A 25,626-nucleotide genomic window follows, 5' to 3' on the forward strand; every position below is an offset into this window, starting at 1 on the left:
ATAAATAGCTATTATTGTTACAATGATTACCCTTTTGTCCTCAGAAAAGTATCTTAGTAGGCCCCCTCATCCCTTCAATTATCAGTACACACCAGTCTATTATAAACTGTAGAGGAAGCTGTGAGTTGGGGACATGACTCAAGCATTGGAGGTCCTCCGTGTGAGTCCTGGTCCCACCTTTATCAGCTGTGAGATCATGAGCCAGTTTTCGAACCTTTCTGACGGCCAGATTCTGCATCTATGACATGGTATCATTCTTGTCCTATCAGCCTCACAGTGCTGCTGTATGAGTTAAGTCAGGTGAGATCAGAAGGGAAGGCACTATGTAGTCCATTCATTCACTCATTCATTCATAGCCTGTTGGCAGTGTGCCTCCTAAGTGCCAGGCACTGTGCTAAACAGTGGTGATTCAAAAATGAGTCAAGATAGTGGAGGAGACAGAGGGGTAGAATGATAAGTAACTGTATTAGAGTATGCGTTCAAGTAAGGTATTATTACAATGCACTTATACTGAAATAGACACGTTGGGGGCTATAAGAATGCTTTAAAAATGTGAATTCAGCCCACATTCTCACTGCAGAGAAAAGACTAAAATCCTCTCAGCAACCACATTCAGGAACTTTGCCAAGAAAGGCAGGTGAGGACTCCATTGTGCCTGTCATCCTTCAGCATGGAAGAACGAGTAACTGCAAGGGCTATGATTTTAGCAGTGGTTCCAACAGTTCTGTGACACCATGTACCTCCTCAAACACAATGCACTAGTGGGGCCTAATGTCCCGGGATTTATTTTAATTAAGTTGATGCTTATGGAAAACCTAATATGTGACAATCATTGTGCCTGGTAAATAATGTTGGAAAGAGCACTTTGTTCAGGCCCTGAGGGGGCCATAGTTCAGTGAGGCAGAGATGCACACATACTAATTATTTTGAAATAGCCTGACTGGAGGTCAGGAAGGCTTCCCGGAGGAGGTTACACCTAATCTTAAAGGGTAAGAGCTAGTTAGCTAGAGAAAGGGGAGACAGTATGACAGAAAAGAGAAGAACATAAAGAAGATAGAGACTGTTCTCAAAGAGTTAATTCTCCTAGCGAACTGCTACACTTTCCTCACAAATATAAATACTTGGACCCCAAATATAATCACATTATGTCCCATACTTTTCATGATTTATCCTATAAGGAGCTTTGTAAATATAACCAATACTCAAAATGACCTATGAGGCATGTTTGATTTCAGAGTCTTTTTTTCCCCCTAATCCAGGATACCTTGAAATGAGAATAATTAGCCATCTGCTTTGATTCAATGTCTCCTTTGAAATTGTTCATCTACTTTATTTCTCCAATTGGATAAATAAATTATTCAGAAACCTGACCACGGGAGCACACAAATCTAAAATCTGAGCTAGAATTTTGGTGGGCAAAAGTTCATATCTCATTACAGAAGATGTTTGATATAAATATTAATTTTCCTAAAGTGGTGATGGCAGAGATTTCATACAAAGGATGTTCATATTGGATTAAACACCAGATTCAAATTACCTGAGCCTTTGCGTGCATGGAGCATCAAATTCCATTTCATCTTGATAAGAAGCTGCCCTGGAGAGTCATTAGGGATTTAGCAGGCTAATGTGGTCCACTGCCCCCTTACCAAAACATACGACTGTCTAAAATATTATGTATGCCTTAATTGCCTTGGCTAGAGGTGGAAAGGAAAGTGGGATTTTATAATATCCCATATAATATACATTTTGCCCCTGAAAGTGAATAACTGTATATTAATTCCCTAGTGTAGATGCTCATTCAATTATACCCCATCTTCCCAACCACTCTGGGAAGCTCGAATTTTATCCCTATTTTAAAGATGAGGAAACTGAAGCACAGAAAAATTAAGTATCTTATTCAAGGTCAAATAGTTAAGACTTAGCAATTGTTGTTGTGAATAATAAAGGAGATCAAACATATGGAAAAATGTCTAATATGGTGACTGACAGCTAAGAAATAATGGCAGCCGTGGCTGTCATTAAGAAAATCTACCGTCCACAAAAACGTACGGAAAGTACATTTGGAACGTGTCCTGTGGGAAGATGGTTCTTGACTACGGGTCAGGATATGGCACAATTTGAGACGTCCGCTCAGTAGGTTTGCACAGCAACTTGGCTCAGGCACACTCTTAGGTGGCTGGCAAGGAAGATCTCAGAGAGGCAATGGCCCATACCCTCTGCACCAGAAGGGCAAACGTTCCAGCAACCAACCCTCTGCCAACAAGCCAGACATCAAAACTCTTCAAACAGCACCCAAGTCTGAAAATTGCACACCTATTAAAATTGTACCTGCAAATAGATCCTTACGGACACATTCCAAGGCTGTAGAATTTTGGAAACTTCAAAAGCTAGAACTACCTGCTTGCTTGGTACAATTGCCATTACGTACTTTTGTGCAAGAGGAATAGAAATTGTTTCTTTTCCTTCCTTTGATGTCTGCTGGACAGAGGACTGTATTAGATATTCTATGGCTGCTTGACTCAGTGTAACAGAGTGACAAGCAGGAAACTGACCCAAAGAGATCTAACAAAATATACATTAAAAAATCATTTTCCGGCCGGGTGCGGTGGCTCAAGCCTGTAATCCCAGCACTTTGGGAGGCCGAGACGGGCGGATCACGAGGTCAGGAGATCGAGACCATCCTGGCTAACACGGTGAAACCTTGTCTCTACTAAAAAATACAAAAAAAAAAAAAAAAAAAATTGCCTGGCAAGGTGGCGGGCGCCTGTAGTCCCAGCTACTTGGGAGGCTGAGGCAGGAGAATGACATGAACCTGGGAGGCGGAGCTTGCAGTGAGCTGAGATCCAGCCACTGCACTCCAGCCTGGGCGACAGAGCGAGACTCTGTTGCAAAAAAAAAAAAAAAAAAAATCATTTTCCTGAAACATTCAAATAATTTCAAGTATGTGGCATCTTAGCCTGACTAATCTGAATTCTAGAACTCTGAAGGAAGGGCTTACTGGAGTCCTAGTTCAACCACGGACCTGATAGTGACTTTGTTCCAATGTCTTTATCTTTAAACTAAGGTACTAGGCAAAATCAGTGTGTCCTGAAACACACAAATGTTGGAAGATGTTTCCAGGAGCCTTAAAATAAAAGGGTTCCTTATAAAAATAAACAACAAAAAAAAATTCCATAGATATGGCTCATGTTTGTTCCTTTCTTGGAGAGTCATCGTGCTAATGGGAGCATATTAAAGACCCCAAAACTGTAGATGCAGACATATTAGTGTCCTTCAAGTCATCATTTCCACATTTAGTGGACCATGAAGTGTGGCACCTTTAACGGGAAACTGGTAGAACACACTTGAAAAAACACTGGATTAAATGGTCTCGAAGGCTCCTCTGCTGCTGCATCCTATGATCCTCCAGAGAAGGCTTTTTTTTTTTTTTTTTTTTTTTTTTTTTTGCCATAAAGGTTTATGGTAGAGACATATCTGTGAAAATCTCTCAATTCCTCTCCCATCCAGCACTCGTGGCCTCCTTCTCATCTCTTTCCTGGCCTTGGGGTAAGGGTGTGGGCTTGCCATGCAAGAAGAGGTGTCCTCTATACTTTCCTGTAGCCAGTAGAGATTGTAAAACTTGCCTTGGAAGCCCCCTAAGTAAATGAAAACAGGATTTGTTTTGTGTGTGGAATGAGGAAAAAATTGCTTGAAACTACGATATGAGGTTCTGGACACTTCCTGGTTTACAGAGCCACCTGTCTTTATCTCCCTCTCATTGCTACAAAGACTAGATTGATTTTGTGGTCCCTTCCCACTCCAAAGTTAGATGATTCCACAGAGACATGTTAAAGAAGAATCTTTATCATAAAATCATTAGCTTACGGCTGGCACATTTAACAAGCATGGTGCTCTCATGCAATTCCCGTAGCAAAGACAACTTCTACAAGCAAATGCGCCAGCCATTTTCACTTGTCCTCCTGAAACCAGCCTCAAAGTTGGGGGACTCTCTTAGGAAGTAGCAGCTGAGATGGCACTTGAGATAGACATGGATTTAGGTAATACAATTGTCCATCTGATTAAAAAGAAAATACCTGCTCAAAAAATAGTCGTGTTGATGATTTGACCTATTGGAATGGCTAATTAGGGGTCTGCACAGCTACTGAACGGGGCAGCGACTAGAGAGTTACGTGATCAGGAGAGATGAATTGCAGACACACCAGTTTCCCCTTAACATCCATTTTCATCATGTTACACTTCAGCGCATAAATCTTTTTTTTTTTTTTCTCCTTAAAACAGTTTTCCCTCTTTCCTACTACACAAAGTCCAAATTCCTCCAAATGACTTCTATGGGCCTCCAAAGACTGACTTCACTTGATCGCCTCTGGATTTTAACATATTCGCTTCTTTACACTGTTCCGCTCTTTGGCCTCCCTGCATCACCACCATCATTCCTCCTTTTTAGCTGTGTGCTTTACAGGTATTATTTCAAATAACCTCAAAGCGACCCATGAGACAGACACCATTGTTATCATTCCCATGTTATAACTGGGAAACTGAGGTTAAGTAACTTGCCCAAGGTCACACAGCTAGCAAGCAGCAGAACTGGGATTTAAGCCAAAGCCATCTATCTCCAGAGTCTTCACTCTTACCTACCAGTTTATAGAGGCTTTATTCATCCTCTTCCCCAAGTCTGACCACTCCATCGAGGTCACGTGCAAATCTCACCTCCTTCAGGAAGTTCTAAGATCTCTCTGTCCTCTCCCCGGCCATTCCGTTTGCTACACTTCCCCACATAACACTTCTTTTCTTGTGTTGTGTCATGCTGATCTCTGTGTGCATGGATTCTGATTGGACAGTTAGTCACCTGAAGTCTGGGACCAAATAAAGCATTACCCCTATATCCACTACAATGCCCTGCATGGATTCTGGTTGGACTGTTAGACACCTGAAGTTGGGGACCAAATAAAACATGACTCCTATATCTGCTACAATGCTCTGCATGATACAGGGTAAAAGGTACATCATGCTTGACAGAAATCTGTTCACAGAAGAGTTCTCTGATGGTCCTATAAAGGCATTGTTCCAGCCTCAATCTTCCCACCTGAGGTACAGGTACACCTGGTCCTTGAAGCCAAGATTCACAAAGGAAAAAAAAAGTTAACAAGAAGAAAATGTTTATCATCCAATGATATACGTGACAAGAGACTTAAAAGTCAAGTGCTGATAATATGAAGCAACCACACTTGCGTTGCCATAAAGCGTCTCAGCTGCTACTTTAGATTTGGCCTAAGATATGAATGGGCAGGAGCCTCTTTCCTTTGAAAGACTTTCCTGGCTCTGAAGGGGCCAAAGGAAAGGAGGAGGGAGGAGGAGGGGAAAGAAGCCATTATGGCTTTAATGGTTTAATCCACCGATATATGTTGTCGACCTGGCCAGCCTCCAGGAGCACTGAGAACCGCTAGCTCAAGCCAACATAAGCACATGCTAACTTGATGGGCAGTGTAATGAGACACAGATTGTATAGCTGAAGGTAGGCACAAAGCCCTCATCGGGTTTATGGTCCCTGGGGTCCCAGCCTGAAAACACTAACACAGGCACCACACGTGCTGGGTTTAGACATACAAACACGGAAGGCCTGCGAATATATATGTGGAAGGTCCTGGGGTTTCTATTTGTTTGATCCAGTGCATGAGCTGTGGATGGGCAGATTCTATTGGAACATTGAAAGTGCCCCGGTCCTGACCAAGTTCTGTTTTCTTCTTACTGTGACCACAAGGCTAGAGAGTGAGAGTGAGCTGCTTTGAATTCTGAGAGCCTTTGCTTTTCTGGAAGTTTTTAAGTTGGGCTTTCTTCTTCAATGCCTTCAATTATCACAGTGCAAATGATTCTATTCCCAGCACCTCCACCCAATAGCTGCAGAAATTTGGCATCTCCTGTCCTGACTAGAAAATGACCTGGCACGGACCGAGAGGAAGCCTGGCTCCTCAGCTTTTTTTCTGATGCAGCCTTTCATTCATTTCCCCTCCCCACTTTCTGACTGCTAGAGAAACGAGATTAGTGCAGATGGATGGAAATATTTTTTCCGCTTCAGCATTTGCTGTCAGAACCAAGTACTAAGAAGGTTCTCAGACAGTGTCTCAGGCAACCTGGAAACTCCCAAACTCATCTTAAACAATAATTACCTGGTCCCAAAAGGAATGCACAGACCAAAGAAGCTGTTTTCTTCTGAGAGCAGCCCCTCAACATGCCACTTAAGAGTTCTACTTGAGGCTGGACTGCTCCCCACTCTCCTCCACTGTACCCTGGCTGTTTCAGAGCTGTCCTTGACACATTGGCACACTATTTTAGACACCATAAAATGAACACTCGGCAGCCTCAACATGTCCACCTGCCCAAACACGAATGTCGCTCTTCACTGATAATCATGGCCTCTAAGAGCCAAGGGTTGTAACACTCAATTGAGAGTGGTGGCATGGTCCTTGTCTGAAAGGGCTGCCAATCAAACTGCGAAAACACAAGCCTTGCTCAGAAGAACTGGTAGCAAGAGATAAAGGCCAAGGAAGTCATAGAAAATAGGTGCACCTTATGTTCAAAGTAAGTGGTTGCAGGAAATTGGGAAGACAACATGGAGGTGGTATCATTTGTGGTCATGAAAAATAGGCAGGGTTTTAAAAGGCAGGAAGAGAGTATTCCTACCAAGGGAAAGAGCTTAAGTAAATGCAGCTAATCACCTCTGTGTTCCTACTACTATGATGACTACAAGCAGCAATCATACTATGTACCACTCAGACACTCTACATGCATATGCATGGTACATAGTGTAATTCTCAAGCTTGTGAGGCAGATATGACTATTCCCATTTACGCTTAGAAGAAATTGAACTTTGCAGAGGGTAAATGACTTGCCCCCAAACTGAATAGCCAATGGGTAAGATCAGCTCTGATTCTAAAGTGTGCGCTCGTAACTGCTCAAAGGCACGCAAGCTGGAATGTGTGGATGGTGCGGGGGAGCCCCTGTTTCAGAGCACCGGCCTGAGGCATGGGTCATAAGGCACTGATGACTAAGCAGAAGTCTTAGGCCTGAATAGCAGAGATGAGGAATGATGGAGGTGGATGACGGGAGCAATGGTTGAAAAGGGCCAAGTCTGGAGGGAACCTACAGAGGTTTATGTTAATTTCTCTTGGGCCTAGAGCAATTATCTGGGTGGTGGTGGAAAGGATGCTGGCATCATCTAGCTTTCGGCCCCTTGGCCTCCTGGTGGGGTAAGCCAATAAAGAAATTGCACTTATTTGTGAAGTTTCCCTCCCATTCCTCTGCTCCTGTGCAGCTTACTGCTGAAGGCATCCCCCTCAGCTTCATCTGAAGCCCTTTCTGAGCACTATGTGTTGATGAAAGTGTTCTACTAAACGCTATAGAACTCAGCAGGAATGGCCCACTTAGCTCTGCTAGCACATTCCAGGAGACTCTGGGAGATAGGTGTGGATTTCAGCCCTGGCTAACATGAACAAGCTCAGGTTCCTATGCAGTATCCCAGCCACAGTAGGAACCCTTCACAAGCTTTCTGGCTGGGATATTCAAGGGGAGGTTCATCAGTGGGTGGTTTAAAGCCAAAGATTTATATCAAATTATTCCTTACGTCTAACTTAAGGGAATGGAAAGACATGAAAAGCAAGGTGGATTTAGCACCTCTTATTTGCAGGCAGCAGTGTACCTTCATTTCACATTTTCTCTCACATAAAACCCCTATTGTCCTGTAAGATAGGAATCATCTCATTTAATAGACTGGGAAATCACAGCCCAAAAAGTCTTAATAATTTGACCATGGTCACATAGCTGGTAAGTGGTATAGTCTGGTTTCAAGTAGAAGTTCATCTGATTCCTACCCCGAATGGTTTTCCCATTCTGTTGAAGCCATTTTGGGGCTCTATGGAATATTTTTTGTGCCTGAGGCATTAATATGCCTACCTGCATAAGATGAGGCGTGGTGTCCAGCTGAAGAGGATACCCCTGGGTAGCCCACTTCTTTATGAAGCAGAAATCCCAGTTTGAGCCTTCCTGCTACTCACCCTAGGATTCAGGTATGGCTGGTGGAAGGTGGGGGAAGCTCTGGGGAGCTTCCTGGGAAAGCCCTCCTCTGAAAAGAATGAGTCTTGAGAGGAACAGTGTGAAGATGGGGATGGAGCAGAGGGGAGAGGGTCATGCTGAGATTTCATTCTGCTCCTTTCCCTGTAGCCATATAGCTGAGTCCTGGGAAGAGACAGAATAAGACGGCTAGTAAAGACTCCAGGGCCCTGGGGAGTGTAGGGAGGGCAGTGCTGCCTTGTGGCAAATGCAGGTGAGTACAGCCAGCAAGAGTTGGGGTGAGGTGTCCTGCTGGCACAGCACACCGTGGCCTGAGCAGTTGCCAGAGGAGCTTATGAATGCACTGGGAGGAACTAGTTCAGAACACTGCTGTCTGTCTTCAATCACTGCAGCCCTTTGGCAAAGAGCGCCACAGATGCTGATGTGGGAGGAAAGGAAAATGGTGGCTGGAGTGGCCGCACTCAGGATGGCTTCAGCAGCACATGCAAGCGACCCTTCTGGGAGAAGCAGTGGTGCAGGGGCACTGGGTAAGGAGAGTTCTTGTTGGAAACCCTTGGGAACCGTAAGTTACATAAGTTGCACTGAATTATGCCATAACTAATTATGCTACAGGGATGTTCCTTGGACCAAAGAGAAGCTTCTCTTCCTCTCTCCCTCCCTGAAGCAAACATTTATTGAGTGCCAACGATGAACCAGACACAGGTTAGGTTCTAGAGATTCTGAGATAACTATAGGATGAAGTTATCCCTCAATGAAGATACCTTTGTAGGCCAACAGGACTAGGGTATTATGGCCCTTGGATACTGCGGTGATCTTTAAGCCTATGAGCACCAGAGGAAGCCCCGTGTCCCACCACCAGTTTTTGATATCTTGGAGCTCATGGTCCACCCTTCCTTCCCAGCATCATTTTTCAATACCCTGTCATACAGCATCCCAGCAATAGAACACAAATGGCAAAATATCATCCTCTTCTCAGCACTATTGCTTCTCTCACCATCTGGTTAGTGTCCTGGTGTTATCCTAAGAGCCATCAGTAGTCAGGGCCCAAATCCAAATGTAGAACTAGCAATGGTCTCTGTACACTGGGCCTAAAACTAAATCCCAGCGTTAAGGAAATGCCTAACTGTATAATTACATGAGATACAGAGAGTCTCACATTGGAAGAACTTAATATATCTGAGCAGAAGAAGAAATTAGCCCAACACAAAGCCATTTTACGTCTTTGTAAAACAAGACCATTCAATAAACATGACATCAAGGGGAATGAGTCCTCTGGAGAGGGCAGAAGCCTCTTACACATTGATGAAGCTATTAAGATGCAAAGAAGGTTGCAACTTAATTTCTCTGTTTGCAAGTGCTATTTTTCTCCCCAAGCACTGGTTTCTTTGCTTTCCTTTTTCCCCCGAAACACTAATTATGCCAACCTCTTTCTCTACTCAAAACCTGACCAAACCTTCACCCAGTCTCATACTTTTGACCTCGAACCCTCCCCAATGAGGCCAGTCCATTCCCTGTCCATGTGTTAGAATTTTAATATATGTATTACTTTGCTAAGGCTACCATAACAAATTATGGCAGCCATAACAAGGTAACCATAACAAAGTAACCACCCAGACTAAGTGGTTAACATGACAGAGATTTACTGCCTCACAAGGCTACAAGTCTGATATCAAGATGTCCACAGAGCTGGTTCCTTCTGAGGATGGTGAGGGAAGGGTCTGTTTTAAGCCTTTCTCCTTGGCCACTCGATGGTCATCTTCTCCCTCTTTCTTCATATCACCTTCTCTCTGTATCCATATTTCCTCTTCTTGTAAGGATATCAGTCCTGCTGGATTAGGGCCTATCCTAGTCACTTCTTTTTACTTAATTACCTCTTTAAAGTCCCTACCTATATTATGGTCATATGCTGAGTATAGGGATTAGGACTTCAACATATGAATTTTGTCGGGGGGGGGGGGACACAATTCAACTCATAATAATGATAATATTCTCTAGAGATGGCTTTCTGATTGGTTTCTGGAAGACGAGTGTTATTTCCCAGCTGGCTCGCACATTCCACCAATGTGATTCATTTCTGTTTTCACAAAACTTAATGGTTTGTTGACTTAATACTTAAAATTTGTAAGCTCCAAGAAAGAAGGGACTGTACCTTTCTTGGGAGCCAGTGCTAATCCTAGAACAATATCTGGCACATGGTAGGAATGTATTAAATGAATGAATAAGTAACCAGAATGTTACACATTGGGATTATATCCCTCTGACCTTCCAGAGACTGGCCTTGTTTCTAGAGAACAACCTGATCTTGGCTTTCACTGTAAGAGAGAATGCTTCTACATTTCTGATAAACCTGGTATGTTGTAAATATGTTGCATCAGCCACAGAAGTAAACACATGCTAGCAACAACAGGCAGTCAAAATACTCTTGAAGTGTGATTGAATAGAATTCTGATTATACAGTTTAGCCAAGGAAGTCGGTCCAGCTCAGCACCAATTTTCACAGTCAAAGCCAATTTGAGCAACTTGGGACTGAGGTTTAAACTCTCAACTGCCATGATGTTTCTGCAGGGCCATGAATCGGTGTCATAGCTTTAGGATATTCCACTCTTCTGCCACCTCAGCAGAATGATCCTGGAAATACCCTAAAGCAGTGCATTACACAAAATGATGATCCATGAGTCCAACTGGGACCAACTCCCTCTCTTCTACAGGGCATGGAGATAGACTCTAATTAGGAGCAGAACCTGAAGTTAAGAGTTGCTCAAGACACATCATGACTTCAAGTCCTTGCTATTTGTGTATGTATATAGATACTTAAGTATTTTTGTAGATTTTTAAAAGCATATGACATTTTTGTTATAAATCGGCATATATATGTATCGACAGATGTATCATATTTATATGCATGTTTACAAATATGTTTTAATGTATTATGTGTTCTTTTTAACCTCTACTTCATTACCCCTACCCCCAAATATTACCAATTAACAGAGAATTTGAATTGGCAATCAGCATCAACAAAATGTGACACTGTCGAATGGAGCTAGGAGGGACAGAGGCAGTTAAAGCAAAGAAGTCCCTATGTTCCTGGTTATGTCTATCATTATGACACGCTCCTCTCCATCCAAAATGACTGACGGGCCTGTAATTTGTTGTTGCTGTTGTTTTGGCACATATTTGCAGAAGCAAACTTGTTCATGGTCCCCCTGCTGATAGCTCAACCATGCAAGTGCCATAGAAAACAGACTTTGGCATTTTAGCTGCTCAGAGTCTGGGTCATTCATAAAAGTTTAATTTTCTAAAAATATTCAGTGAGATGCTTTTCCTGAATGAGATGGCTTCTGGTTCATCAACGTATTTATATGAGTAAATAGAAGGAAGATCGGTAAGTCAGGAATCTAATCAGCTATCATCCAGTCCATCTGGTTTAATTAGAAAGCCCAGCAGCTCACAGGCACCTTTTAATAAAAGGCTTCAGTACTGGTTCCCAGAAAGGCAGGGGTGCTTCTGAATGTGGTTAGAAATGCTTGCCATCTCCCCTGCCTCCACAGAGCCCCTTATCAAACTCCCATCACAGAACAAACTTGAAACACATCAGTGCATGCCTCTTAAAGGCATGCAAATGAAGCTAAAATGCGGCATAGGGGAACACCACTGAACATCACGGCCAGTCCCTCAATTCATTTGATAAGCAACAACTTAAGCATCAACAGTAAATATGTACTGGTGCTTACGCTATGCCAGAGACTGTGTGAATGAGCCTTGGATTAACCGTGGTTGGGGAGATCGGGACATAAACAGATAACTTCCAAACTCTGAGATGTGCTCTCAGGTACTGGGGGAGCCCTAGGACTGGAAACCTGCTAAGTGACTCTGGAAGGACACTTGGGAGCAAGTATGGACAGAAGAGGAGCAAGGAAGGTTACAGGCCAATAGTTCTTAAACATACGCATGCACCAAAACCTTGGTACGTTACAAAACGCTGGGTCCCACCCTCAGAGTTTCTGATTCAGGAAGTCTGGGGTGGGGCCAGAAAATTTCCATTTCTAACAAGTTTCCCACTGATTCTAATTCTATTGGTTTGGGGACCATACTTTGAAATTGGGCTAATAGTGCTAACCCAGGCTCACACTGGAATCAACTGGGAGCTCCAACAGCTACTCAAGCCTGGGTCTCCTCTCTGGAGTTTGTGATTTAATTGGTTTTGTGTACCAACTGGTTATCAGGGATTTTGTCTGTGTGTTTGTATTTTAAAAATCTCAAACTTACAGAAAGGTTGCAAGCACAGCATGAATCTTTTTTTTTAACGGAGCCATTTGAGAGTAATTTGTTGACTTGATGTCCCATCTTTCTATGTCGTGTATGTTCTTACAAATAAGAACGTCCTCCTACATAACTAAAACATAAACATCAAAATCAGTAAATTCACATCGGTACATTACAACCACTCAAGTTCTGGCAAATGTACCCATCATGTTTTTGATAGCAAAACGATCTAGTTCACGATCACAAGCTGCCTTTAGTTGTCATGTCTCTCTTCCTCAATCTGAAACAGTTTCTCAGGCCTCCCTTGACTTTCATAACTGTAACACTTTTGAAGATTACAGGACTGTTATTTTAAAATATGTCCCTCAATTTGGATTTGTCTAATATTTCCTCGTGATTAGATGCAGCTGTGCATCTTTGGCAGGACTATCTCAGTAGTAACTTCTTACTGTACCCTATGGAACGGCCCATGGTTTCTGTGTGTCCCATTACTAACGATGTTCACTTGGGTGACTTGATCAAGGTGGAGACTGCCAAGCTTCTCCACTGTAAATGTATTCATTTTCCTTTTGTAATTAATAAGTCCTTTTGGCAGAGTTCTTTGAAATTATGTAAATACTTTGTCATCACACTATCAATTCATTAGGTAATAATCCATATCAGATGAAATCCTGGTTTCTTATTTTGTACATTAGGTTAGAATCTGTTACTATCATTATGTCTTTGAGACCAGTGTGGGCCCTTCAATCTGGCTTCGACTTCTGGGTTTTTAAAAGCTTTTTGGGTGATTCTAATGTGCAGCCATGGTTAAGAACCACTTCTCTAGATAGATCAAAGCATCTATATTCAAAGGATATTCAAAGGATTGCAGGCAACATGCAGCAGCCTCAGGGAACTGCAAGGTTTTCAGTGTGGCTGGTGGACAGGATGGAGATGGAGATGAAGACAGGGAGAGAGTCAGTCTTTAGATTCATCTGAGCCCAGACGGTCTCATCATCATTATCTCCGAGGATGGCATCCTATCCCTCTCTACACACAAAGCTATCACTCCATACACCATGGTGGTACTGCCTCACAGTTAGGTACACGGTTTTCAGCATACGGGAGGGGGTCTGAGCTCCTGCTCCAACACTTCTTAGCTCTGCAACCTTGCACTAGTCTCCTGTTATGGGCTGAATGTTTGTGTTCCCTTCCAAATGTATATTTGGAAGCCCGATTGTGGCTGTATTTAGTCATGGGGCCTTGAAGGAAGTAATTAAGGTTAAATGTGGTCCTGTGGGTAAGGACTGAATCTGATAGGATTAGTGTTCTTGTAAGAGACACCAGAGAGCTCATGCATGTGAACTCTTGTACGTGCGCTCTTTTTCTCTCTCTCTCTCTCCAAAAAGAAGCGGGGAAAGAAGAGGTCCTGTGAGCAGACAGCCAGACAGCAGCCACCTACCAGCCAAAAGAGGCCTCAGAATGAAACCGAGCTTGCTAGCACCTTGATCTTGGACTTCTCAGCCTCCAGAACTGTGAGAAATAAATGGCTGTTGTTTAAGCCACTCAGTCTATAGTATTTCCCATCTGTAAAATGGATACTAATGGTCCTATCTTCATGCAGGTCTTGTGAGGTTTAAATGAGAAGGAAACAAAGTACTCAGCATGCTATCTGGTTCTCAGTAAAGGCTTACCAAGTGTCAGCTATTGCTATTACTTCACTTGTCCTCAAACACACCCTGTACGTTCACATTCTCTGCCTTTGTTCATCATCAGTTCAATTCCACAAACATTATTTGAGCAAGTCCCTACTGCGTGCCAGGCATTGTATGAGGTCCTGGGGATATAGAATGCAACAAGGCCTCGCTTCAAGTCCAAAGCCTAGAGTGAAGATGCTCCCCACTGCTGGCCTTGGTGAAGCTGTTTCAGATTCCATTTGGAATAAAGGGAATGATTCACAAGAGGAAATAGGAACTTGGTTTGAAACCTGTTTCACAGCATTGGGCTGCTGAGAAAATGAGTAAATCATAGGATTAGATCCAACAATTTCTCATAGTCTCCCTTGGTTTTATGGTATTCATATGGTAATAAAGTCCTCTCCTCAGCTTACCAGTAATTATCTGAGGCCCTCCAAAGTAATACGGGTGTGGACTTTTTCCTTGACGATCACAGAGATTTTTTTTTTTCCCTTTGTGTTGGTTTCAGGTATAAGACAATCACACTCTAAAATGAAAAGAACTGTAAAGCAAGTAAGCAAAAATGGAAGGGTCTTCCTATGCGCCAGTGAAATTCGGACAGGAGAGGGACAGAAACATTCCTGAGCCACGTGCAATCATCACTTACAGCAGGGGTTCCACTGACTCATGTTGGAAGAAAGCATAGTCATAATTTTATACTTCCTTTGGGGGTATAAACAGAGAATTACTTTCTTCGTTTTGGGATGAGAACTAAGTTAGGATGAGGGAGTCAAAATGAGTTTGAGAAGATAAAATATGAAGAGTCCAAAATATCACCCAAAGTCCATATTGAAGCATGGAAAGGGACATCATGCCATGTGTTGGAGGAAACTCAGCTTTGGCTTGGACACTTTTACAGAAGGCGCCCTCCTCTGGCCTCCCCTAATACTCCATTTGTATCTCCATTACTGCCTTTCCTGATTTCCTCTTTGCTTTAGAGTGTTTGAGTATGTTCCCTCCTAGACAGTGAGTTCCTTAAGAGAGAAATTCCTCTCTCATGGGTCCTTGCTGGTGTCTCCCAGGGCCTAGCACAAAGCAGGTGCACACTCCCCACTCCCAGGCCCACATGTCCCTAACTGCGGTGGGCGGCTGGGCACACAGAGGACGCAGATGTTCAACATTCGGTCTCGGATCCAGACATATCGTGCTTTTCCCTGCTGCTGGAAATTCCCACTCTGTGTGGTTTTTCTTAATATCTTTGTGATTCTTCTCCTCATTCCATTGCAATCCTTAAATTTTTTTCCTCTTCCCCTGTATCATTCTCGACCTCAGAACTAACCTTTCTGTTTATAGCCACCAAGCTCCCTTTTCTTCCTTTCTTAAAGCATTTCTGCAAACCTCTTAAAGCTCTTTTACAGACATGAATGGTGGATGAAAGACACTGCAGAGGTGTTCACTAAAGAGTCACATTCTCCTTCCTCGGGGCCAGTAAGAACATTTAGGAGAAATGTGGATGTTCCTTCAGTTCATAGACAGAACTTGCTCACATTGGGCCAGAGAGAGGGTGTGGAGCTCCTGACACTGGCCCTCCCACCACTGGGCTGTCTGGGCCAGGGCAGTGGTTTCCAAGCTGCATTCCCTGAAACCTGAAGCTTCCTTGGCCCTCCAGGCCTAAGGAGAGAACAAGAATGGGAGAGAAGAGTGATGGGGTCATGCCTCCCGAATTCATGCTTCAAACACAGCCATTCTGCCTTCATCTGTCATACAGATTAGTCTTCTCTAAGAGATCCAGGAAGAAAATAAAAATGGTGCCACCGCTCAAATATTTTGGAAGCCACTGGAGTAGTGGGAAAAAAGAGCCAGTCATATCAACCGAATGTTGGCAAATCCTTCCTTTAAGGGTACGTTGGATTTGCATATTGGAAACCATCAAAAGCCACTTGGAGTCAAGCCTGGCGAAAAAATAATGTGAGCAGAGGAATAGTAGTACCACTGGAAGGCAAAACAACAAGGACACCAACAGCATAAAGAGCAGGCTGCTGCTATGATACAAAAATACTGTCCGCATGTGTATGTGTGTAGCTCATGAAGCACTCCCAGGAGAAACTCCCCAACCAAGCATCTGTGACACTGTTGGAACAAGCACACAAACTGACCTTACAAGGTGATGACACTGAAGCTTGGAACTCACTTGTATGCATAAATTCTCCGGTTCGTTATGAGTATGGCCGAGTGTTCGTTATGAGTATGGCTGAGGGTGTGTGTGCATGTCTCACCGCATGTTTCACTGCTTTAAAATAAAGTCCAAAATTTCTCTAGTCTTTGGAGAAAAAAAAATGCCTCACGATGTTTAGTCTGGATTTAAATGCTGCTCCAATGCTTACTGGCTGTGTGATCCCAGGAAAATCATTTCAACTTTTCTAAGCTCAGTTTCATCATCTATCAAATGGAAATAATAATATTACTTACTACAAAGGGATTTTGAGAAGTTTAAATGTGGTAAAGGATGTTAATTCCTCAGCATGAGGACTGGCAAAGAATAAGTTATCTTAATAGTTGTGGTTCTTAGTATTATAATTGCTATTATCATTGTCCTCTGACCTGAGCATACCTGACCCCAGCATACCTGGCCAGCATGCATTCAAGATCCCCTTCCCTCTTCAGTTAATAGATGAGATCTTTAATTGACTGAGAAGCATTTGGGGGAAAAAAAAAAAAAAAGAAAAAAAGAAAAACCAGTGAGGGGCAACTTTGCTAACTCATCCGATGACTCACGGGAAATCCGGAATTAGAACAAAAAGTAGAGGCAGTTTGGTCAGCAGGGCATGGGGAGGACACACATTAAAGCTCCAAGCATTTTGGTGGGTGGAGACATTGAAAAAAGAGGTAGGGAGGGTCCTGGAAAGGAACATGAAAGATGCTGAACCTGAGGGCATCTTAAAATCACAGGTTCACTGAATGTCAGAGTGAGATCTGTGAGAACCCTCATTCTAGTCTACACACAGTGAGGTCCAGAGAGGTGAAGTTTCCTGCCCAAGGTGGCCCAGCTCCTGGGTGGATGAGCAGTATTTAAGCACTTGCTTATCTCCTCATTCAGGAGCCACTGACTTTTTCTTGCCACCTACCCTATTTCCCTGCCACTCAGAGGGCTCTGTCTGAGCTAAAAGGGTTTATGAGGGTCGGGCAGGGTGGCTGAGCAGCCTTCGCCCAGTGCTCTGAAAATGCTCTGGTTTTTCAAGTCTGCAGCCTCAAAGCGTAGCCTGCAGTAGTTCTCCTGTCTCACCTTCTACTAAAAATGTTCACTCTGAAACTTGTAACAGTGTTGACCTCTGACAAACGGCACATCCCAGCTGTTAACATTATTCGGCTAACAACAGAAGTTGCCCTCACGACCCTTGTAGCCAGGCCCAGGGAGGAGGTGACACTGTCAGGGCCAGGCCTCAAGAAGAACAAAGAGAAAAGTCACCTTGGCACTCAAGGTCTGGGAACGGCTGATGGCTGGATCAGGCTCCCTGCAATCACTCCCTTCTGTAACCGTGGGTTGGAGACATGAATGCCGCCACTGGACTCGCCAATTAGGCCCAGCAATGGGGCTGCGGAGCCCCACACAAGGAATCCCTATTAGCAATTAGCTGATGGAGGATCACTTTATACCAGGGCTTATTTTTAGCACACTGTCACCTTTCACTGGGGCCAAACCTTTTGTACCCAATCCATACCTGAGTTGCAGGACATTGCATTTCAAACCTCTGTTAATTGACTTCATTAGTTAATGTGCTGCTCCTTGAATCCTGGGGGTAAATGAGCAGATGAAGAAGACTAATTTAAAGAAAGTCTGCAGACAACAGAGGAGGACGGATGCCCCTGCCCCCACCCTGGCCCCCACGGAGCCCATGTCAAGGAGCATCAAATTCTCCCCAGGCTTTACTCCATTAGTCATCCCTGAATCCTCTAATGAGCTTAGGTAATTTCCTGTTTTTCCAGGTTTTTATGAAGGGAGATGTCGTAGGAAGTACAAAGACTGCGTCTGTATCTGAACCCCAAAGCAGCTTTCTTCACCAGCACCCGCTTGCCAGCTCATTTCAGTTCAGTTGTTTCACCTCTCAGGTTCCTTGCCTATACATTGGGAAAAATTGCTGCCTCACCCATTTCTCCCCTTTACACAGCCAGCCAGGTAGTTCTGAGGAGCAAAGCCCTGCTAAGGAGAGTGTGATTAGCTCCCTGGGGTGATAATGGAAGTCATTCACTCTGTGCTTTTTCTTTGTGGCTCCTGACTTATCAGGACCCTTAAGAGCCAAAATACATGAGAAATAGGTTCTGGGGCTTCAGCCCTCTAAAGGCCTCATTCATTCCACATGCACTGAGCCTGTGCCAGGTTCCTTGTAAGTGGACAGGTATAGAGAAATCTCAAACAACCCCCACACCTCCCCCACCGCCCACCACCCTACCAAAGCCACAGATGACTGGCAGCATCATACAACTTAAATGCCAGGGCCTGGCCTCATCCTAGAACAGCGTCTACCCCAGCCTGGGGCAAGAGGACCACAGTATCAGGTACCTTTTCCTGAAAGAGGGGCCCTCACAGCTGCTTTGTTTGCAAAGACTCAGCCAGTGAAGGAAGGGAGGTGGCTTTTCTAGGTGTTGAAAAGAGGATGGGGAAAGGCTGGAACATCTGGGGAAGGGCAAGCAGCACTGTTCGGCTGGACATGGAGAACAAGGGTGGACCTGCAGAGGTGGGACCTGGGCAGGTGGCCCAAGGCCAGACTGCAGAGAGCCCGGAATCTTTCCTGAACGGGAGGGGAGGTGAGAGGTACTGGGATTTCAATAAGGGAAGAAGCAAGATGAGGCACATGTCTTAGGAAGATAACTGTGGACAGAGTCGAGGGCGGAAAAGGCCTGGGCAGGGTGAGCACAGATGCCCTTGGAAGCTGCTGCATGGAGCTGGGCTTGGGGAGCAAGTCATCTGGGCAGGAAGTAATGGGGGCCTAAACAAGTTCAATCCATCATAACACACAGTGTGAAGATATGCAAAGCTTTAGAAGTGAGATGTGAAAGAGAAAGCGGGCAAACAGAGCACTGGGTGCCTGATTCCAGGAAGTGTCCCGGTCTGCCAAGTTCCTTCCCAGGCTGAGTCCTGTCACTGTCATGGCATCTTCCTGGATTTGTCAAGTAAGGCTTGAGCCCTGACAGACCTTCTGGAAGAAGTCTATTTTCAGTTTGCCCGTCTTAAAAAAAAAAACAATAAGAAAAGTGGATCCTATAACTCACTCTGGAGAGCGCTGAAATGAACATGTGGGATCCTATTCAGAACATGTTTGCTTGAGTGTATGGAATCTGGGTCAACTTCACTGAAAGCCCCTCTCCCTTGCAGGCTAAGCTGGATTCTGGGGCCTTCCACTTCTCTCCAGGAAGTGAGGGTAATCACGCGTATGTGTGAGGAGTCAGGGGATGAAGAGTGAATGAATGGAAAATAATTGATACAGCGTTAGGCTAGGCACAGAAAACAGGAGACCCCTAACAGAGTTCCCTGATTCTTACACGCTTGACATGTGTCCCCTCTTACTTCAAAGCCACCAACACCAAACACATGCACATGTGCCTACATACATGTGCACACACCCACATTTCAGTTCCAACTCTCGGCTAAGAGTTGGTATTTGCATTTTGTGAGGTTTTCTTGGGAGGGGACCTCTCCAGAGAACCACAGATCCCCCAACACTCACCTCTTCTTCTCATCTACCAGCAGCGGCTGGCCTGGGCCATATAAGCTAGAGGACTCATGGAACTTCTCTTTCGTTAAGGTACTTTCTGGAGGTGGAGCAATTAATCCACAACTCAGCCCAGGGAAGCAGACAGCAGATAGTCATTTCACTAATGAGATTGCTGAGCCGTGGCTCGGAGTGCGTGGGCCTGGCCAGGTGGAAACTTGATGCTGGCAGGAGGGGCGTTAGAATCCTCAGCTACCTCAGCCTGTGGTGGAGCGAACAGCCCTGCAGGACTCAATGCCTTTAACCCTTGGATTTTCACCCAACACTTTTGCAAATCTCTTTCCTCAAATAAACCGTCCCCCATCTGCATAATATGGAAGCTAAGTAGATCACCCACAAAGAAAAGAGAACAATCCTGTATAAAATGAGGCAGTCAGATTAAATAATTCCAAAGTGTCTTTAGGCAAATGAAGATCAGAATACAGCATACTGAAGATGGATCCTTTTAGACCCACTCCCTCTGCTTGTGTCTGGAAAGCCCAGGCCTGCCGGCATCAGCAGCGACATTTCAATTCTGCCAATTTGATCTGACCACGTGGATTTTCTCTCTCTGATACACCCGTTGATAATGAAGAGACAAATGTTAGCAAGGCAGCCCTGGTCAATCCCAAAGTCCTTAGATGCAAAACACAGGGAAGGTGGTAATCATCTCAGGAGGAGACCCCAGATGGGTTCATTAAAACCATTATAAGAAATCCCTATCTCCCCCACTGCACCTCCACGGAAACCCTGGCCCTGGTGAGTGAGTAGGGATTGCAGGGGCTTCCCTTGCACCAGTTCTTTCTGTTTAGGAGGGAGGACATGGCTCAGCTCACCACCACCACCTGCAGCAGCAACGGCAGCAGCAATTACCTTTGAAATAATCCTCACTCGCACACCACATACTTGTTATGAGTCTGTGCCTGGAAGTAAATATCACTTCTGTTTACGTGACCATGTATCCTGGGTTTCCCAGGACAGTCTGGTTTATGCCTGTTGTGCTGAAACCACATATGATTAGTACCTACTGCCATGCTGAAAAGCATCTTGTTTGGGCAATAAAGTGTGTGGTTACCTAAGTTCTACCAAGTTGTTTCAAAATTGGTTGGGGGGAGGGGAACCTATAGCGCCACCAACAATTAAATTATAAGATTACTTTTCCAAGATCACAATGACTCAAAGTTTTCTCTCATAGATGCTACATATTTAGTTTGAGGTACTGGTGAGGAGGGGGTCATACGTGCAATTTAGTGTTATAAGATTAGACAAGCAGGAATGGTATTCTGTAGCCTTATGAAATCACAAACACATGTCACTTTCACAAAGCATCCTCTGTTTAAAAATAAAATATTATGTTAAAAACATATTTATACTTATTTTTAAATGCTTTCCTATGAAAAGATTTTCCTGATTTTTAATGAGATAAAATTCGATAATAGAAAATTAACCATTTTAAAGTATACAATTCAATAGTTTTTAGTGTATTCACAGTTCTGTATGACCATCAAGACTATCTAATTCCAGAACACGACCCCAAAAAGAAACCCCATAGCTGTTAACAGACAGTCCAATTTCCCTCTTCTTCATCCCCTGGCAACCACTAATATTATTAATTTTCTATCTTGATGGCTTGGCCTATTTTGAACATTTCCTGTGAATGGAAGCATATTGTATGTGTCATGTCGAGCTTCTTTCTCTTAGCATAATGCTTTGAAGGTTAATCCATGATGTAGCATGTATCAGTATTCTACTCCTTTTTATAGTTGAATAATATTCCTCTGCATGGAGATACCAGATTTTGCATGCCCATCGAACAGCTAACGAACATTTGGTTTGTTTCCACTTTTTTGCTATTATGAATAATACTGCTGTAAATATTCAAAGTTCAAGTTTTCATGTGAACATATGTTTTCAATTCCTGGATATATACCTAGGAATGGAACTGCTGGGTCAAATGGTAACTCTCTGTTTAATTTTTTGAGGTACTGCCAAACTGTTTTCCACAGAGGCCGGATCATTTTACATTCCCACAAGCAATGATTAAGAGTTCTAATTACTTCACATCTTCTTCAATCTTCCTTGTTTTCTTCATCATAATCGTCATCATTATCATCATGATCATTGCCAGCCTAGTAGGTATAAAGTAGTACCTTCCTGTGGTTTTGATTTGCATTTTCCTAATGAATAATTTCCATGTGTTCTTTCACGAACATCTTTTTGCAGTGGCCTTTTGTATATCTTCTTTGAAGAAATGTCTATTCACACCCTTTGCCTATTTTATTTTCATCTAATGATTCAGTTATCTTTTTGTAGTTGAGCTTCAACAGTTCTTACATATTTTAGACACTAATCTCTTATGAGATCTCCTATATACAAGTATGTTATCCTATTCTGTGGGTTGCTTTTCACTTTCTTGGTAGTGTCCATTGATTCACAAAAGTTTTCAGTTTTGCTGAAATCCAATTTACCAAATTTTTTCTTTTATTGCTTATTATGTTTTTGGTGTCACACTTAAGAAACTATTGCCTAATCCAAAGTCCTGAAGATTTATACCTATGTTTCTTTCTAAGAGTTTTATAAGTTTAGATTTTACATTTAAATCTTTCATCTATTTTGAATTCCTTTTTTGTACATAGTATGAGGTAAGGGTCCAACATTATTCTTTTGCAGGTCGCTATCCAATTGTCCTGGCAACAATTATTGAGAAATTATTCTTTCCCATTTGACACCCTTGTTGAAAATCAATTGACCATACATGTATGTATTTCTGTGTGGACTCTCAATTCTATTCCATCATTCCATATGTCTATCCTAATGTCACCACTACACTGTATTGATAACTGTGGCTTTGTAATAAGTTTTGAAATCAGGAAGTGTCCTCCAACTTTGCTCTTTTTTTTTTTTTCAAGAATATTTTGGCTATTCAATGTCCCTTTCATTTTTATGTGAATTTTAGGATCAGCTTGAATTTTAGGATCAACTGCAAAAAAAAAGCAGCTGGAATTTGACAGGGATTGCATTGAATCTGTATATCAATCAGGGAAGTATTGCTATTTTAATAATATTATGTCTTCCAATCCATAAACATAGAAGATGATTTCTTTCAAAACTCTTTTGTAGTTTTCAACGTACAGGACTTTCACTTCCTTAAATTTATTCATAACTATTTTACAATTTTTGATGCTATTTTAAGGGGCATCAATTTCTTAATTTCATGTTTGGATTTTTCATTGTAAGTGTATAGAAATACAACTGATTTTTGGATATTGATCTTATATCCTACAACTCTGTTGAACTCATTAACTCTAATAATGTTGTGTGTATGTGTGTGTGTGTGTGTGTGTGTGTGTTTCTTTAGGATTTTTTTAGAAAATCATGTCATCCACTAATAGAGGTAGTTTTCACTTCCTTCTTCTCATCTGGATTCTCTCTTTCTCTCTTCCACTTCTCTCCTTTTTCATTCTCTTTTTCACCTAATTGCCCTGGCTAAAAATTTCTAGTAAAATATTGAATAGAAATGGTGAGAGGAAACATCCATGTCATGTTTCTGATACTACAGGGAAAGCTTCCAGTCTTTCACAGTTAAGTATGATGTTAGCTGTGGGTTTTTCATAGATGCCTTTTATTAGGGTGAGGAAGTTCCCTTCTATTTCTAGTTTGTTGAATATTTTTATCATGAAAGGGTGTGAGATTTGCTTAAATGCTTTTTCTGTATCTATTGAGATGATCACATGGGATTTCCCCCTTCATTCTATTAATATGGTTTATTACATTGATTGACTTTTATATGCTGAACCAACTTTGCATTTCTGGGATAAATTCCCATTAGCTATAATGTCCAGCCCTTCTAATATGCTGTTGGATTCTGTTTGCTAGTATTTTGTTGATAATTTTTGCATTTATATTCATAAGAGATATTACCCTGTAGCTTTCCTTTCTTGTGATCTCTTTTTCTGGTTTAGGTATCAGAGTAATACTGACCTCATAGAATGAGTTAGAAAGTGTTCCCTCTGCTATTTCTTTGGAAAGATTTTGAGAAGGATTGGTGCTAATTTTTCTTTAAATATTTGGTAGAATCCATTGATGGAATCATCTGGTCCTGAACTTTTGTCTGTCAGAAGTTTTTTATTGCTAACTCAATATATTACTTGTTATAAGTCTAATCATGTATTCTATTTTATCTTGAGTGTCAGTTTTGGTAGTTTTTATATTTCTAGGACTTTGTCCATTTTATATAGGTTATTCAGTTCGCTGGTACATAGTTGCTTATTATATTCTCTTAAAATCCTTTTGTATTTCTGTAAAATTGGTGGTGATGCCCTTCTCTCATTTTTTAATAACTTTATTACTTTCTTTAATTTCTCTTCATCAGACTAGCTAAAGGTTTGTCAATTTTGTTAATCTTTTCAAAGAACCAACTTTTGGTTTTGTTGATTTTTTTTTTTATTATCTATTCCATTAATCACAACTCTAATCTTTATTATTCTTCTGCTTGCTTTAGGCTTAGTTTGCTCCTCTTTTTCTAGTAACTTAAGGTAGAGGTTAGGTTATTGAGTTCAGATTTTTTTTTTATGTAGGTCAGGTGTCATAGTGACAAACTATCTCAATTTTTATTTATTTGGAGGTTTCTTAATTTCTCATTCACTTTTGAAGGATAATTTTGCAAGATACAACATTCCTGGTATACAGTATTTTTTTTTTTTTTTTTCCAGCACTTTGAATGTCATCCCACTGCCTTTGGCCTCCATGGTTTGTGATGAGAAATCAGCTGATAATTTTACTGAGGATTTCTTGTATATAATGAGTTGCTTCTCTCTTACTGCTTTTGAGATTCTCTATTTGTCTTTGGTTTTCAACAGTTTGATTATGATGTATTTCAGTGTAGATCTATTTTAGTTCATCTTACTTGGAGTTCACTGAGCTTTTTTGTATGTATAGACTGATATTTTTATCAAATTTGCAAAGTTTCACCATTATTTCTTCAAATCATGGTTCTACCCCTGTCTCTCTTTTCTCTCTTATGAGATGCTCTTTTTGGGTATGTTGACGGGCTTAATGTCCTCTGGTCTCCTAGGCTCTGTTAATTTTTCTTCATCCTTTTTCTTTCTTGTTCCTCCAACTAGATACTCTCAATTTACCTGTTTCAAGTCTTCTCATTGTTTCTTTGGTCTGTTCAAATCTTCTGTTAAGCCCCTCTAGTAACTTTTTCTTTCAGTTACTCTACTTTTCAATTCCAAAATTTCTATTTGGTCCCATTTTATAATTTATATCTCTTTATTGATATGCACTATTTGGCGCGGTATTGCTCTCATAATTGACCTTAACTCTTTAGACACAGTTTCAGCTTTTTCAACATATTTACGATAGCTGATTTAAAGTCTTTGTCTAGTAATGAACTCATTTTCATTTTCTCCCCTTCTCAAAGACAGTTACTGTTGATTCCTTTTTTTTTTTTTTTCTTTCCTGGTATGGGCCACTGATGTTTCTTTGCATGCCTTGTAATTTTTTAATTGAAAATTGAAGATTTTGAATATCATAATGTGGCAACCCTGGGAATCAGATTCTCCCTCCTCTCCGTGGTTTGCTATTATTGCCGTTATTTTATTTGTTGTTTGTTGACTTTTCTGAATTACTTCCATAAAATCTGTATTCTGTCATGTGTAGCCACTGAATGTTTAGTTAGCTTAGTGGCCAATTAATATTTGAACAGAAATATCCTTCAACACTTGGAACTAATAAATCATTCACTCCTAGCCAAGGGGCTCTGTGTCCTTTGTGTGTGGGAGTGGGAGGATACCTTCAACACTCAGTCAGGCAGTTTACTACTCAGCCTTTGCCTTCACTTCCTGATTATGCATAGCCTAATGGCCAGCCAGAGGTAAGAGACTGGGGCCTTC

The 25,626-nt window shown here is 42.1% G+C and overlaps 1 protein-coding gene and 1 long non-coding RNA gene across 2 annotated transcripts in view; both read right to left on the reverse strand.

The window, feature by feature from the left end:
- Positions 1-18,394, reverse strand: part of LOC126958750 (uncharacterized) — a 60,709-nt gene extending 42,315 nt beyond the window's left edge. Inside the window, exon 1 of the long non-coding RNA XR_007727282.1 lies at positions 22-18,394. This is a non-coding gene — a long non-coding RNA (uncharacterized LOC126958750). The remainder of the gene's footprint in view (positions 1-21) is intronic.
- Positions 1-25,626, reverse strand: part of RORA (RAR related orphan receptor A) — a 1,262,381-nt gene that overhangs the window by 468,017 nt on the left and 768,738 nt on the right. The window lies entirely within an intron of this gene.

The sequence above is a fragment of the Macaca thibetana genome, chromosome 7 (genome assembly GCF_024542745.1).
Source record: "Macaca thibetana thibetana isolate TM-01 chromosome 7, ASM2454274v1, whole genome shotgun sequence".
Taxonomy (NCBI): domain Eukaryota; kingdom Metazoa; phylum Chordata; class Mammalia; order Primates; family Cercopithecidae; genus Macaca; species Macaca thibetana.